At 34.2% G+C, this 15,480-nt stretch overlaps 1 long non-coding RNA gene across 6 annotated transcripts in view; it reads right to left on the bottom strand.

Annotated features, from left to right (window-relative positions):
• The window catches only part of LOC119866718, a 95,904-nt gene that overhangs the window by 35,249 nt on the left and 45,175 nt on the right, over positions 1-15,480 (bottom strand). For 5 of the 6 annotated variants that reach the window (XR_005381130.1, XR_005381132.1, XR_005381134.1 and 2 more), the window contains 2 exons: positions 12,363-12,423; positions 727-851 (listed from right to left, as the gene is read on the bottom strand). This is a non-coding gene — a long non-coding RNA (uncharacterized LOC119866718). The remainder of the gene's footprint in view (positions 1-726; positions 852-12,362; positions 12,424-15,480) is intronic. The other variant, XR_005381131.1, reaches the window with a different exon arrangement.

The raw sequence follows: 15,480 nt of genomic DNA, 5'->3' as shown, positions 1-15,480 counted from the left end.
ATGGTCATTTATAATAAGCTGTGACCAACAAGGATGAGGACATCTGGAGAATTAATGTCATTCCCAGCCAATTAAATTATGAATTCCCAAACAATTTACAAGTTAAATTTTTATTACACAAAGTTACATTTAGACTTGTAGAATGCTTAGAATTGTGTAAGTGTTTATTGTTTAGTAATAAGTATCCATGCATTATACTGTATGGCACATCCCAAGACATTGTCACAAACCCATATATGTTAGGGAGGGAAAATATTTGAAGAGGAAGAGGGATGAGCAGGTGAAGGGGAAGACTTTTAGACTTTTCTTCCAAAACTGTGACCTCAAGATGGAGGGGGTGAGGGTAAGTTATAAGGAGAGAGGGCATTGTGAAGTCTATTATTAAGCTAGGGCGTGGAATTGATGTGCACACTCCTGTTAGGCAAGCACTAGAGTTGGGATGCTAGCTCTCCCTGCCCACCTCACTTGATAAGTCATTTCAATAATGTCTGCATTTGACAGAAGGCATTTTGAAAACATGTGGAGTGCGTGGGAGGAATATTGGAATATAAAGAAGAATTTGTCCCCCCTGACCAGGAAACTAGAAAGTGTCGGGGATAGCAACATGGGAGAACTAGGGAAGCAGATGGTTTCAGGCTCTAACCAGCCAAGAGCTGTTGGTTTCTGTCCACACAGTGATTTCAGAATGCTATATGGTGATTCAGAAGGAAATTGAAGTGCTTATACCTTTGAATGACATATTTATTCCGTGGATCTCAGTGCTAACTTCTCAAAATTTGGATATATTATGGTTCTTTTCAACTCCTTTTCAAAAGAAGGGGATAAAGTAGCAATACATCTGAAAAAAGAATCTGTACAAGACCAAATATGTGTTAATTTGAACAAAGGAAGCCATGAAACTTCTCATCACACTCCCATTCAAGGTCACCTGAAGTTAAACTAGAGATATTCAGGTATTGTCCTCTCTGTGGAATGCTTTCCCTTAGCAGAAACTTAAAGCATCATTTTTTTTTTTCATTATTTAAAACTTCCTAAAGATAGACACTGTATTACCTGCCTGCCTCTACCTGCTGCCTAATTTGTCTTGCCAATCACAGTACTCTGCTCTGCAGAGATAGGCACTCAATCGAATAGCATGAAGAAAGCAAGCAAAGAGAAGTGCTGCATCAGAGCAGTTATCCAGATATATTCATTCTGATCAACAGCTTCATTTGGAAATTAAAAGAGCAGTTTGTGTTTGAGGAAGTAAAAGAGTGCAAAAGAAGAGAAACTCACTGGTCAAAACAAGACATGTAGCACGTTCTCTTGTTCTCCAGCTTGGAGACTTGGTGTTTATTATTTTGAGAAGAAGGAGTCAGGAAGGCCTTTTGAGGTTTTTATACCTGTCAATGTAAAAAAACGTGCTGACACTGGTCTTTTTAGATCCTCTGGTCACCTGATGGTTTCTGGATCTTCCAAGCTATTTGTCCCATAGGGGAAATGAAGGAGATGTGATGGAAGTGACTCCTATCTCTAGAAGTTGGTCAGAAACCCAACTGCCTGACTCTGCCCACCGGAGTTAGCACAGAGATTTTTGTGGCCTAATTTTTCTGCTTTGTTGATGAGGTGGATGCTGGATTAAAGATTTGCCAGCTTCTAATCTAGAATTTGTGCTGAAATCTGGAAATTGTCCCGCTTTTGCAGCACATCTATTAATGTTATTACTCACTATCAGACCTTCCACTTTGGGAATTTATTTGCTTTCTAAAAATTTGTCTGACACAGAACATGAGAGACTCCTAACTCTGGGAAACAAACAAGGGATGGTGGAAAGGGAGGTGGGCGGGGGGAGGGGGTGACTGGGTGACCGGCACTGAGGGGCGCACTTGATGGGATTAGCACTGGGTGTTATGCTATATGTTGGCAAATTGAACTCCAATGAAAATAAATAAATAAACAAACAAACAAATAAATAAATAAAAATTTGTCTGACAAAAATATCTTTGTCTTTTTCTTCAATTTTTCTCAATGGGGAACTTTGTAATTTTATGTATACCTTCCTAAGCATGCTCACTGAATTCTCTTGACTCTGTAATTTTCCTGGCTATGACTTATAGCCTGATAGATACATTTGATGTGCAAAAGAATATTCTAAAAGTGAATTTTCATTGGTTCCATTTTCACCTACCTCGAGTTAACCCATGTTTATATTTTTAAGACATCATGAAATTCCAATTAATATTAGACAAAGGAGGATATACAAATAGTATAAGCACTGTTTCATCTTTGGGGTGTGAAAAAAGCTGCTTAAAATTCATTATATTCCACTAAAAATAATTTTGAATAAATTAGGAATTTTAAAGAGCTGTGCCATTCTAACATTTTCCCCCAGAATTTCAAAAATACATGTCTTTTGTTAGCAATAAAGAATTCTTTAGGCCAAACAAGGAACTGATACAATAATGATAACTAGGTAGTCACTTAATGATTGTCATTCACTGATGACATAGTTCTCCTAAAAGACATTTACATTTGTCTTTTTGTTATCAGAACTCTGATTTTATTCAGAAATTTGAGGATCCATGTATTTTAGGGAATGAAATAAGTACTTTTAGCCAATATATATGCCATTTTCCTTGCTAGATTGGGCATGTCATGAAATTCTGGCTCACCACAGATGAAGGGTAGTTTCTTAGGAAAATTATCTCCACTCTTAAAAAGATACTTAGGACAACATATGTCTTTTTTTTTTTAAACATTTGGATTTTGTTATGTATAAATACAGTGGCTGTAGATATTGTAGTCATCCTAATACAATAAGAGGTGAAGCCTACAGTGGTCAAAACAGAGCAATCTGGGTATCAAAAATGCTGACTTAATGGATGCTCTACTTTGGGACTTCTTATTATGTGATTTAGTAAATTTATCTTATTTTATATAAAAGTTTTAAAACAGTGTTATTGATGTATAATTCATATATAATAAACTGTACTTTAAGGTATACAGTTTGAGAAGCTTTGACATTTGTACCTACTTGTGAAATCACTTGTGAACATATCTACTCTTCCAAAAGTTTTCTTATGTTCCTGTCCTTGAGTAAAGACAGGTTTTTCATTTTTTTATTAAAACATTTATTTTGATTAATTGCACTCATTATAACATGTAGCACACTGTTGAACAGGAGTGGTGAGAGATGAACTTTGCCTTTTTCTTCATTTTTGTATTTAGTCTTTGATGTGAGCTACAATTGCTTTGTACATATTTAGTTCTATTCTTAGTTTGCTGAGATTTTTTATTAGGCATTGATGTTGGGTTTCACCAAATATTTTTCCACATCTATTGAGAGAGTCATATGGTTTTTCTTTTTTAATCTGTTAATACATTACATTATATTGATTGATTTTTGAATGTTAAACCAACTTTCATTCCTGGAATAAATCTACCTCAGCCTGAATGTTTTCTTTTTATATAATAATGGATTCCATTTGACAAAATTTTGTTAAGGAATTACCATCCAGGTTTATGAGGGTGTGAAAAGGAGTAAAAGAAAACCTCATCCAAAATGGAGTCAAGAAGTCCCGAATGGGGAGCTTTCAGGCATGTACCACTTTTGGCAGCCTACTTTACATACCCCAATAGGAAGAAGCTTATTTTACTACCCGGGAAGGGGGAAAGATTTTCTCTGTGACCAGCAACAACCCAGCTAATAAGAACTATTACAACTTAGACAATGAGAAGTCACCATAACCCCTGAGGCTAGCTCTCTTCCAATGAAATTACATTCCAAGTGGCACCTTCCAACTCTTTCCTTTCCTCTTAAAAGAACACTCCTTCTCTTTGTGTTTAGTTTGCCATAATTTGCATGTTCCTAGTTTGCTATTCCTGAATAAACTCATTTTGCTGATAAACTAACTGGCTATTTTATTTTTAAGGTTGTCAAGGGATATTGGTCTGTAATTTTTTCTTGGAATGTCTTTATCAGGTTTGGTACAAAAGTAATGGCATTATAGACCAAGTTGCTAAGTATTTCTTCTTCTTTGGTCTTCTTTATTGTATTGTTTTTCTGTTTCTATTTTATTGATTTCTGCTATGATCTATATTATTTCCTTTCTTCAGCTTACTTTCATTTTTCTTTGTCCTTTTTTCTTCTAGTTTCTTATGATGAAAGCTGAAGTAGTTGATTTGAGATCTTTTTTCCTAATAAAGGTATTCTAGTTCTATTTCCCTTTCACTTCTGCTTTAGCTGCATACCACAAGTTTTGATATGCTATATTTTTATTTTCATTTAGTTCAAGATACTTGAACTAAAGGTACATTTGGAAATGTGCAATTTAGCTTCAAATATTTGGGGATTTTTCAGGTATATTTCTATTACTGATTTTAAAATGAAATTTTACTGTGATCAGATATATACTTCGTATGATTTAATTCCTTTTAAGTGTATTCAAATGTGTTTTTGTGTCATCATGTATGATATATATGGGTAAATGCTTTGTGTGTACTCGTAAAGTATGTATTCTGTTATTTTTTTAAAAGATTTTATTTATTCACTTATGAGAGACCCAGAGAGAAAGAGGGAGAGAGGCAGAGACACAGGCAGAGGGAGAAGCAGGCGCCATGCAGGGAGCCCGATGTGGGACTCGATCCTGGGTCTCCAGGATCACGGTCTGAGCCAAAGGCAGAGGCTCAACCGCTCAGCCACCCAGGTGTCCCTGTATTCTGTTATTAAGTGAATGTTTTACAAATATTATTTAGGTCAGGTTAGTTGACAGTATTGGTCAAGACTTCTATCTCCTTATTGATATTCTATTTCCATTAATTTTAGAGACAGACATGTTGAAATCTCATACTATTTTCCATTTCTCTAATTCTTGCATTTCTATAATGTATCTCGAAACCCTATTTTTAGGTGCATATATGTTCACAATTGTTTTGTTGTTCTGATGAATTGACACCTTTATATTATAAAATGGCCTTTTATACACTGATAATATTCTTTGTTCTGTACTTTATATTTTTTATCCTAATACATCCATATTAATATACTAGTAAGATGTAAGATGTTAGTAACTTGGGATATTATTTAACCCAACTGGGTCATGAAATACCCAAATATATTATGATATTAATATAGCTGTTTCTGTTTTGTTTTGATTACTGTGAGCATAGTTTACTTTGTATATATATATATATATATATATATATATATATATATATATATTTAATTCCAGTATAGTTAATATAATGTGTTATATTAATTTCAGGTGTACAATATAGTGATTCAACAATTCTATACATTACTTAGTGCTCATCATAAGTGTACTCTTTAATCCCTATCATGTATTTCACCCATCTACCTACCCACTTCCCCTCTGGTAACCATCAGTTTATTCTCTATGGTTAAGAGTCTGTATCATAGTTTCTCTTTCTCTCTCTTTTTCCCTTTGCTCATTTTTTTTCTTAAATTCCATGTATGAGTGAAATCATATAGTATTTACCTTTCTCTGACTGACTTGTTTATCACTTAGCATTATATTCTCCAGCTCTATCCATGTTGTTGCAAATAGCAAGATTTCATTCCTTTTTATGCTAATATTCCATTGTATATATATATAGAGAGAGCATGGTTTACTTTAAACATTTTGTATTTTTATATTTAAAGCGGGTTTGTTTTAGGTAACATATAGTTGGATCTTGCTTTTTTATGAATCTGGCAATCTTTGCCTTTACATGGGATGTTTAGATTATTTAGATAATCACCCCTCAGAATTTCTTGGGTTCTGTCTGGGTTTCTTTTCTCTGCCTTGTGACCTGGAAACCCTCTCCAAATGACAAAGTTCACCTCATTTTTTCCTCCTATTTCTCAGAGATCATGGTTTTTCATTGCTTGTTGTCCATTATCTTGAAAAACCACTTTTTATATACATTGTCTTTAAGTTTTTTGAGACAGGATGGAAAATCCTGTCCCTGTTATTCCATCTTGACTGGAAGGAGAAATTCTCAAATAAGCTAATTTTGGTTGTTTAGTTGTTATTTTTTTACAATTTAAATTCAATTAGCCAACATACATCATTAGTTTCAGATATAGAGTTCAATAATTCATCAGTTGCATACAACACCTAGTGTTCATCATATAACATGCCCTTTCTTAATGCCCATCACCCAATTTCCTCATCCTCTCACTCACCTCCCCTCCAGCAACCCTCAGCTTGTTTCCTATAGTTAAGAGTCTCTCATGGTTTATCTCCCTCTCTGATTTCTTTCCATTCAGCTTTCGCTCCTTTCCTCTATGATCCTCTACACTGTTTCTTATATTCCACATATGAGTGAAACCATATGATAATGGTCTTTCTCTGATTGACTTATTTGACCCAGCGTAATACCCTCCAGTTCCATGCATGTATGGTAAGTATTCATCCTTTCTGATGACTAATATTCCATTGTATATATATATATACCACATCTTTTTTTATCCATTCTTCTGTTGATAAACATCTGGGCTCTTTCCATAGTTTGGCTACTGTGGACATTGCTGCTATAAACATTGGGGTGTAGGTGCCCCTTCGGATCACTACATTTGTATCTTTGGGGTAAATACCTAGTTTAGAAGAAATGTTGAAAAAGAAAACAAAAGCTGGTGGTATGATAGTTCCAGACTTCAAGCTATATTATAAAGCTGTAATCATCAAGATGGTATGGCACTGGCACAAAAACACACATATAGATCAATGAAACAGAATAGAAAATTCAGAAATGGACCTTCGACTCTATGGTCAAGTAACCTTTGACAAAATAGGGAAGAATATCCAATAGGAAAAAGACAGTCTCTTCAACAAATGGTATTGGGAAAATTGGATAGCCACATGTGAAAGAATGAAACTGCACCATTTTCTTACACCATACATAAAGATTAGTTATTTTTATTAACTGCTAAAAACAATTTTATATATATGGTGACATGCAACTTTTGAAAATTATTTATTTGGAAAGAAAATCTATTTAGTTACTTATTTAAATAATTTTCTTACCTACCTCTTCCTCACTCTGGTTTATTGGAGAAAATGGTTATATTTAAGCATCTCTAGGATAAACATATCTGTTATATTTGCAAAGAAGAAAAGAAAATAGTTCTTTATAACTGATTTTTTTATAAGTAAATGTTAATTAATTTTGAGGTTATTTAGCATATGCAGTAGAGGCTGTGAGCTCATGATCCCCTAGGCCTATCTGGTCTGCAACCATGTTTTATTTGTCTCCCAGAATCTTGGCCTTTACTATATTCTAAAAAGATATACATGTTCTATCATTAAAAAATTTCAGAGAATTTAATGGAAATCTAGATTCCTAGCTTCTCTTAAAACACTTGGAGTATCTAGAGATACTAATAAAGTATCATAAGAAAGCATAGTAGCAGTGAAGAATAGGAGTTAAGTAGATTGCCCCCTTCGTATGGAGCATGCATTCTCCAGCAAATGGTCTCTATCTTTCCTTGTAGACTCCTATTCTGCACTTTCATACATGTTGTGTGCCTGATAACTGACAGGATTTGAGTTTGCATTTTTTTAAATATAAGGGATATCTATGGATCCAACTCATCTCTAGATTGCCTTCTAGATTCATTACAAAATGACCAGGAAAATGCCTCTGGATATTAGTAAAGTTAACAAAGAAACAAAAATCTTCTTTCTCTACTTTTTCCTGATCTCTTTTTTAGGGGTTTTGAAGAGAAGGATTCTTTTTTTTACTTATCTTTCCACCTCCTTAACAAATATGGACACACTTTTATTCCTTTTCATTTGCCTTTTGTCACCATTTTGGTAAAATGGAGGCACAAGATAGCTTGACATCTAATTTTTTAAATTATCCCTCTTTGTTGAAATAAGCTAACATCTTTTTAGCCTTCTGGAACTGGCTTCCCACAAAACCTGTACTCAAAAACCTCATATATGACCTGGTTTAGTGATGATTAGGATTTTAAAAAGATGAGAAACTTTATATTGTGTAGTGACTTCCTGGGCTGGGTTTTGATTGCTTTCTCATTTTGTTTGTATATACAACTTGCAATGGATGATTCTCCACTGTGACCATTCCACTTCTCCAATTCTGGTTGGACCATCTTTTTAACTCCATCTTAGAAATAAGAAGTCATATAGCCTAATTATTTTGTTTGCCTACATGACTATAATATTCTTGGCTTAAGTGAATCTTATAAAATTGTAATAAGCAATGTCAAGTTTGTAAATTTCAAATGCCAGTTTTCAGATATAAACTGTAATCTGAAGGGGACACTTCATAAAAAATACATAACCTTCATCTTTTCATCTTAAAAACCTCTGACTTCTTTCCTGAACTGCAAACCATATGTTTATAAGTGTGTATTGTGTCTCTTGTAGCCCCTACTCAAGCATTCACATTTACATGAATCTAGGTGGTAGCATATAGGGAAATAGCTAACAACTAATGAGTGCCAGCTATTAGCTCAAGATAGTAGTAATTTCATTTAATTCTCAGAATAGCCTCTAAGGTAACTACTATCATTATTTTATTTTGCAGATCATATATAACCGAATCAAAGCTAGATTAATTTGCTCCAAGACACAGTCACATGGATTCAGGCCAGGGAACTGGCTCCAAAGTCTGTGCTCTTAACCTCCTCTCTATACTGTCTCCTGAAAAGTGTATAGGTGTTAAATCTGAGTCATTGTAGGGAAATTTTTGCAACTGGTATTTCAGGTCTTATACAAAGTAGTTACTTTAGAAATGGCATTAATCATCAGATAGCTCTGAAGAAACCAGGTGGGAGAGACCTAGGGAAGTGAAAGGAGACTCAGGCCAGAATTTGCACAGAAACATGTCCTTTAGCTACTTCCTTATTTTTTTTTAAAAAGATTTTATTTATTTATTTGAGATAGGGAGTGAGCATGAGCCAGAGGTCAAAGGGGGAAGGAGAGGGAGAAGCAGGCTCCCCACTGAGCAGGGAGCCCAACATGGGGCTCCATCCCAGGACCCCGGGATCATGACCTGAGCAGAAGACAGATGCTTAATCGACCGAGTCACCCAGGTGTCCCTAGCCACTTCCTTCTATGTTTCACAGAACTACACCTTATTTTGTTTGTATATCAACTTCAGATTGTTGCTGGATGCATAGAATGAGTTATGCACATAAACACACACACACACACACACACACACACACACGCATAAACAAACATACCCCCCCCCCATAAAATTTGTTTAATGTAAATGTTCTGTAAACTACATTCCATTAGTAGTTTGCTTTTTTTTTTTGATGACCTTATAACACCACAATATAAAATAGAACAAAATAAAACAAAAATGAAAGCGATTTCAAATATTGCTCAGGAATGCCTAGACCTGAAAGCTTTAGGTAACATTTTCAGAACCATGGGAACTTTAGCCATCACAGGGTGATAGACAAAATAATCCCAAAGATATTCAGAGCCCAATCCCTGTGACTTGTGCATAATTTATTTTACATGTAAAAGAAAGTTTGAAGATGTGATTAAGGACTTTGATACTTGAGTATTATCCTGGATTATTCAAGTGGGTCCAATCTAATCACAGGGTCCTTAAAAGAGGGGAGATGTGTTGATGGAAGCTAATCAGATTTGAAGACACTGGCTTTGAGTGGAAAAGGAGCCATGAGCCAAAGAATGCATGTGGCCCCAAGAAGCTGGAAAAGAGAATAATATAGACTCTCTTGGAAAGCCCTGTTAACATCTTGATTTTAGCTCAGTGAAACCCATTTAGGACTTTTGACCTCCAGATCTGTAAGACAAATTTATGTTGTTTTAAGCCATTAAATTTGTGATAATTTGTTACAAGCAGAAATAGAAAAGCAATGTGGACAATCTCTTGGGAACAGCAGTCTCTCAAGATGACCTATCAAGACTATCCTTTGGGAAATTTCGATTCCTAGGCACATGGCTTATTATGACATAAATCAGTAAATATCTGCAAAAAAGAATTTTGACTTTATATGATGGATTTTCCTTGTCAAAAATTATTTCTTGTTTAGTTTTTAATAAATATTTGAGAAAATATCAGCTTGATTTTTTAATTTAAGAAAACAAACTGAACAATGAATGTTCCTTTCTTTTGCAAATAAAAATATTTCCAAAATACATAAAGCTTATCTTTTAAGTGTTTTATGCTCATGAATAATCTTTGTAGAATGCAAAAAAGTTCTAATATATATTATTTATTTGTATAACCAGGTAAAGCAACTTCTCTTTTGTTGCTATTGTAAATAAATTTATCTTTGAGAATTCAACTTACAATTTCAATTTTTTTTTTATTTTTTTTTCATTTATTTATGATAGTCACACACAGAGAGAGAGAGAGAGGCAGAGACATAGGCAGAGGGAGAAGCAGGCTCCATGCACCGGGAGCCTGATGCGGGATTCGATCCCGGGTCTCCAGGATCGCGCCCTGGGCCAAAGGCAGGCGCTAAACCGCTGCGCCACCCAGGGATCGCAATTTCCATTTGATTCAGTAATAAATTACATGTGATCAAGTTTCTGATAATCTCCTTTGCAAATCTCCATTGTGCAAATGTTTTCAGTCTCAGTACAAAGTCATGGTTCATTGGATAGTGAAAGCACAGATGTTTTGGATTCTACAGATAACAATAGAATTGGAAATGTAAAATATTTTAGAATTTATGTGTAAATAAGTCTTGTTTACATTAATTGCTTTATCAGGTTAAGAAGACCCTTGAAAAAACAGGGCATGATTCTTAATGATAAAGAGTTTAGAATTTTAAACACTTTAAAGTTTATGATAATAGAATAGAATTTGAAGGTGAATTTTTATGAAATTCTTTGCTTTAATGAGTTTTGAAAATATACCAAAAAAGCAGTGAATACTAAGATTAAATCTGAGAGTTTTTTCCCTACAAATTCATTGTTAAAAATAGATTTTTAAAATATAGTTGGTTATTGAAAATATTTTAAACTGTAGAGTAAGTTTAGGTTTGACATGTTTAAGCTTGCAATTACTTTCAAAATCATTATATGAACAAGATATGTTTTGTGAATATTAATGGGTAGATCACACACTTCTTTTAATCTCCAGTACAGTCAGATAATTTACATGGTTATTATGTGTTTTCTGGTTTATATTCTACTTTTGACAAAGAAAACTATAATATTAAAAGAAGCTTATTCATACACCGTATGTAGAGAGTTTAATGTAATCATTTTACAACATATTTCATTTCTTTTTGGCCATTTTTTAAAAATTAGGCTCCATCCCCACTCCAAGCCCATGGGGCTTGAACTTCTGACCCTGAGATCAAGAATTGCATGCTCTTCTGACTGAGCCAGCCAGGTACTCTTTGGCCATTTTCAAAGATAAGAAATAAAAATTTTAGTCTGGAATAGGAGATTTCAGAAACTTTAGAGATCTTACAAAGAGAGATCCCTGGGTGGGCTCAGCGGTTTAGCGCCTGCCTTGGCCCCAGGGCGTGATCCTGGAGACTAGAGATCCAGTCTCACAACAGGTTTCCTGCATAGAGCCTGCTTATCCCTCTGCCTGTGTCTCTGCCTGTTTCTCCCTCTCTCTCTCTCATGAATAAATAAAATCTTAAAAAAAGAAAAAAGAAGAGACATTCTTTGTTATGGTTCCTGAAATAATTCTTTAAAAATTCTTAAAATACATAATAAGATGGAGGAGGGGCTTAAATTTCAAACATGCCATAGTCAGAAGTTATTAGCCAACAAAAAGACTTAAAATCATAAGTAATACACACACACACACACACACACACACACACTGCAAAATCTATATGTCTTACTTGTAAACTGGATTCTGTTTTTACAAGAACTCAATCATTTGTATCTTGTATTTGTTATTGTTTACACAGTGACGTTGTTTGAATCATTGTCCATGAAATCATTTGTCCACCTCTAATCTTTAGAAGATAAGCAACTTATAAACTATATTAAACTTAATATAGCAATATGTTATCAACTCTAAAAGCATCTTTAAGTTTGGGGAATTATAAAGTATATCCAAGGACTCGTCAAACAAATATAAGATTTGTAATGGCTGTTTACTTTTTGCTTAGAATTCACAGAATTTGATAGGTAGAAGGCTACTGAAAGCTAATTCAATCCCAATTCTGTCTCATACCAGGCAAACTATTTAACCTTTGAGTCTCATTTTTCCAATCTGGAAAAAGGGGCTCATAACACCTACTCACAGATTCCTTATGAATAGTGATTAAGATAATGAATATAAAGGACTTAATAAGACATTTGGCATATATTGAGTGCTCAAAGGTTTATTATTATCACTATTACCCAAGAAATGTTAATTATTATAGTTATTCTTTTTCTATAAATATTTATATTACTTACTAATATTACCGTTAGAAGATTCTTTATGGTTTCCTAGGTTATGACTCAGTATGTCAAAGCTCTAAATAAAAGCAGAAAATTTTAGTTAATATTTCAGTTCTTGAAAATGGATGACTCTGATCCCACTCACCTACCCAAACAAACAAATATAAAATAAACAAAACTCCAATTGCTACCCACTATCCACCAAATCAAAGACCTCTTTGCCTTATCAGTTTTTCCCTAGTTCAACCTCAAGCTACATTTCCCTAATTTGCAGACACACAAAACCACATGCTCTTCTCTGAGCTTGTCCAAAGTTTTCCTGCTGTCTTTTGCTCAGGTTGTTCCTGTCTATGGCCCTAGATAAACACCCTGTAGAAACCTCAGGGTTTCATGGGAGAGGTTTGATGTAGCACACTGGTAGACTTATTTCTACTTTATTTCCTCCGAAACTTATTAACCATTTGAAAACAATTCTGTACCTCAAAGATCTGAGGGGAATTTGGACCAATGAGAATAAGTTACTATCTCAGAGAAATCAGAGCATTTTACCTTTTGGAGACCAAGTTAGACCTTCCAATTGTTAACCACTAAGTGAAATCTAGAGCCACACTGCTACACGGCATGAGTTTTTAACAAGTCTCCTTCTTAGGAGTATCTTTCTCCTATTTCAATAATGGAACAATACATTTGCTACCACTACCCTTGGTGACAAGTTCTTGTCTTTGCTCTGTCTATAAGATTATAAAATCTTATTTTTTAGTCTCAAAAGCAGCTACTTCAAAAATGTACATTTAAGTCCCATTTAAGAAATCCAGCACTCATCCTGGGCCATTGTCCTTCTCAATTCCTCTGCTTTCATGGCTGCTCTTTCCAGAAAGCTCCCTATGTATGACATACCGTCCCTCTATTCCTCTCAAAATCCTACCTATAAATGGACCAAACAAATGTTAGCTCCTTTATAAAGCCTTTTCCAATCTCTAAAAGGCTTGAAACATTCTATTTACAAACACTTGAGAAATCGTTCACACCATTTTGGACCATAGTTTTCAGTGGTGTACTTATCTTCTCATCTTTTCTTGCTGGATATTAAGTCTGTTTAGTCTCATTCTTGTTTGTATCCTCTGAAGGCTGTCTCACAATGCCTTTCATCAAGTAGGTGCTCAGTAAATATTTCACTTATTGTGATGAATGAAAATTTTCAATGTTAAGTCCCTAAAGGTAAAAATCAGGGTTTGTTTGGGTTTTTTTTGACCCAGACTATATATAGAATCTTAGCCCAGTCCTGTCTTCAAAGTGACTTTTACCCTCTTTGGTGTACTCTTCATTAATATTTTCTTGCAGATGTTAAAGTGAGACAAGTGGAAATGAAAAGAAAATGCAATGTGTTAAATCACATCTGTATTTTAGGAAAAACTCAGGGCGGTTTCAATTGAGGTCATGCCAAAAATTTTCACCTAGACAAACCATAAAAATCAGCTTGACTAAAAATTTTTTAATGTTGAACCCATTTAACCAGAAAAGTGTATGTCTTTTATTTTTAAATAGTGGGACTGACATTTTTACATTTTAATTATTTAGGCACTGGTTACACTCAATATCTATAAGGTGACTTTTCATTTTATTTTACCATCAGCATCATCATTAGGAGGGCATATGGGGCTGTGTTGGGGTTGGGAAATCTATGGAAATAAGTGTTACAGCATTTGGTAAGAAGTAATGCAATTTTAAAAAAGGTTCTTTAACCCCTTTTGAGCCCATATATGAAAATAACAATAGAATTATTTTATCTTACAGGGGTTTTTGAAGATTAAACTATTATTCTGTGAAAGTGAATTACAGAATATACAAAATTCATTATATTATTTGGGAGGCACATATGAGATGAATGTCTTATGGAAATTATCTTTGGACTTCCAGCCACTGGTTTTGATGGTAGCAAATGGAGCCGGTGGAAAACGTTTATTCTTTACATTGCTTCTGAAAGTGCAAGAAAAATTATCCTGGGGAAGAAGTATCACTGAAGTTTGAGTGGGAGAATTTCCTCTTGTAAAATTACTGATGTCTATACCACTTAACCTGTCTTCAAATAGGAATCAGTCTGTGGAAATGTTTATGCTCACTCTCTTTCTCTCATAAATAAATAAATAAATAAATAAATAAATAAATAAATAAATCTTCGAAAAAGGAAAAGAAACTGATTTTATGTTATTGTGGTACAAATGATATTATTAAGCAGGGGTCTTGCTCCGCCATGAAATATGGATGGGTTGTTTAACATGCATGTAGATGACACATTTCTAATTAATTCTAATGGTCATTACAATTTGTTGAATTCTAAAAAATGGGTTAATGCCTTATAATACTATATCTTGGACAGTATTGATGTTCTTCATTTTTTCAAATGTTTACCATCACTCAGATGTATTATAAATACATTCATGTTGAATCAACCAAAGAGAACATAACTGGGAAAACTTAGTGCTGTCTTGTCTATATACTGCCTTCCAGTAGGATTATAATTTAAAATTTTATTGAGTGAAGTCTTATAATATTGAAATATTAACTGATTATTCTCTGTAGTTCCATAATAGCCTTCAGGCCATCGACTGAAATTAGATTGCAAGTATGAGGCTTACCACCTGAAAGAAAGGCTAAAAAGGAGGAAAACAAGATTAAAAGCCTTGGCTTTTGTCTTCCATGTAATACAATGGTTCTCAACTAGGGGTGATTTGCCCACCTCACAAGATGTTTGGCAAGGTGTAGAGAAATATTTGGTTGTCACATCAGGGAAGGGAATGCTATTAGAACCTGTGGTTAGAGGCTAAACACCCCATAAGCACAGGGCAGCTTCCCACACAAGAATTATCTGACCCCAAATGATGGTAGTGCTGAGGTTAAGAAACTCTGATCTAGAGATTTTTGAAAAATGCAGGGTTGACATAATGCTTTTTGATTTTAAAAAAATGGCTCTTGGCAAATTGCATTTAAATTAAAACAAAAAGATGGCTCAATTTTATTGAGTGCATATTACATGCTGTATGCTGATTGAAGACTCATATATTTTTATGCATTTATCTTCAGAACAATCCAATGAATATAGGTAATTATAATTTTCATACGATAATGATGAGGT

This window comes from Canis lupus, chromosome 29 (genome assembly GCF_011100685.1).
Source record: "Canis lupus familiaris isolate Mischka breed German Shepherd chromosome 29, alternate assembly UU_Cfam_GSD_1.0, whole genome shotgun sequence".
In the NCBI taxonomy this organism is placed as follows: domain Eukaryota; kingdom Metazoa; phylum Chordata; class Mammalia; order Carnivora; family Canidae; genus Canis; species Canis lupus.
This window is presented reverse-complemented; position numbering and strand designations above follow the sequence as displayed.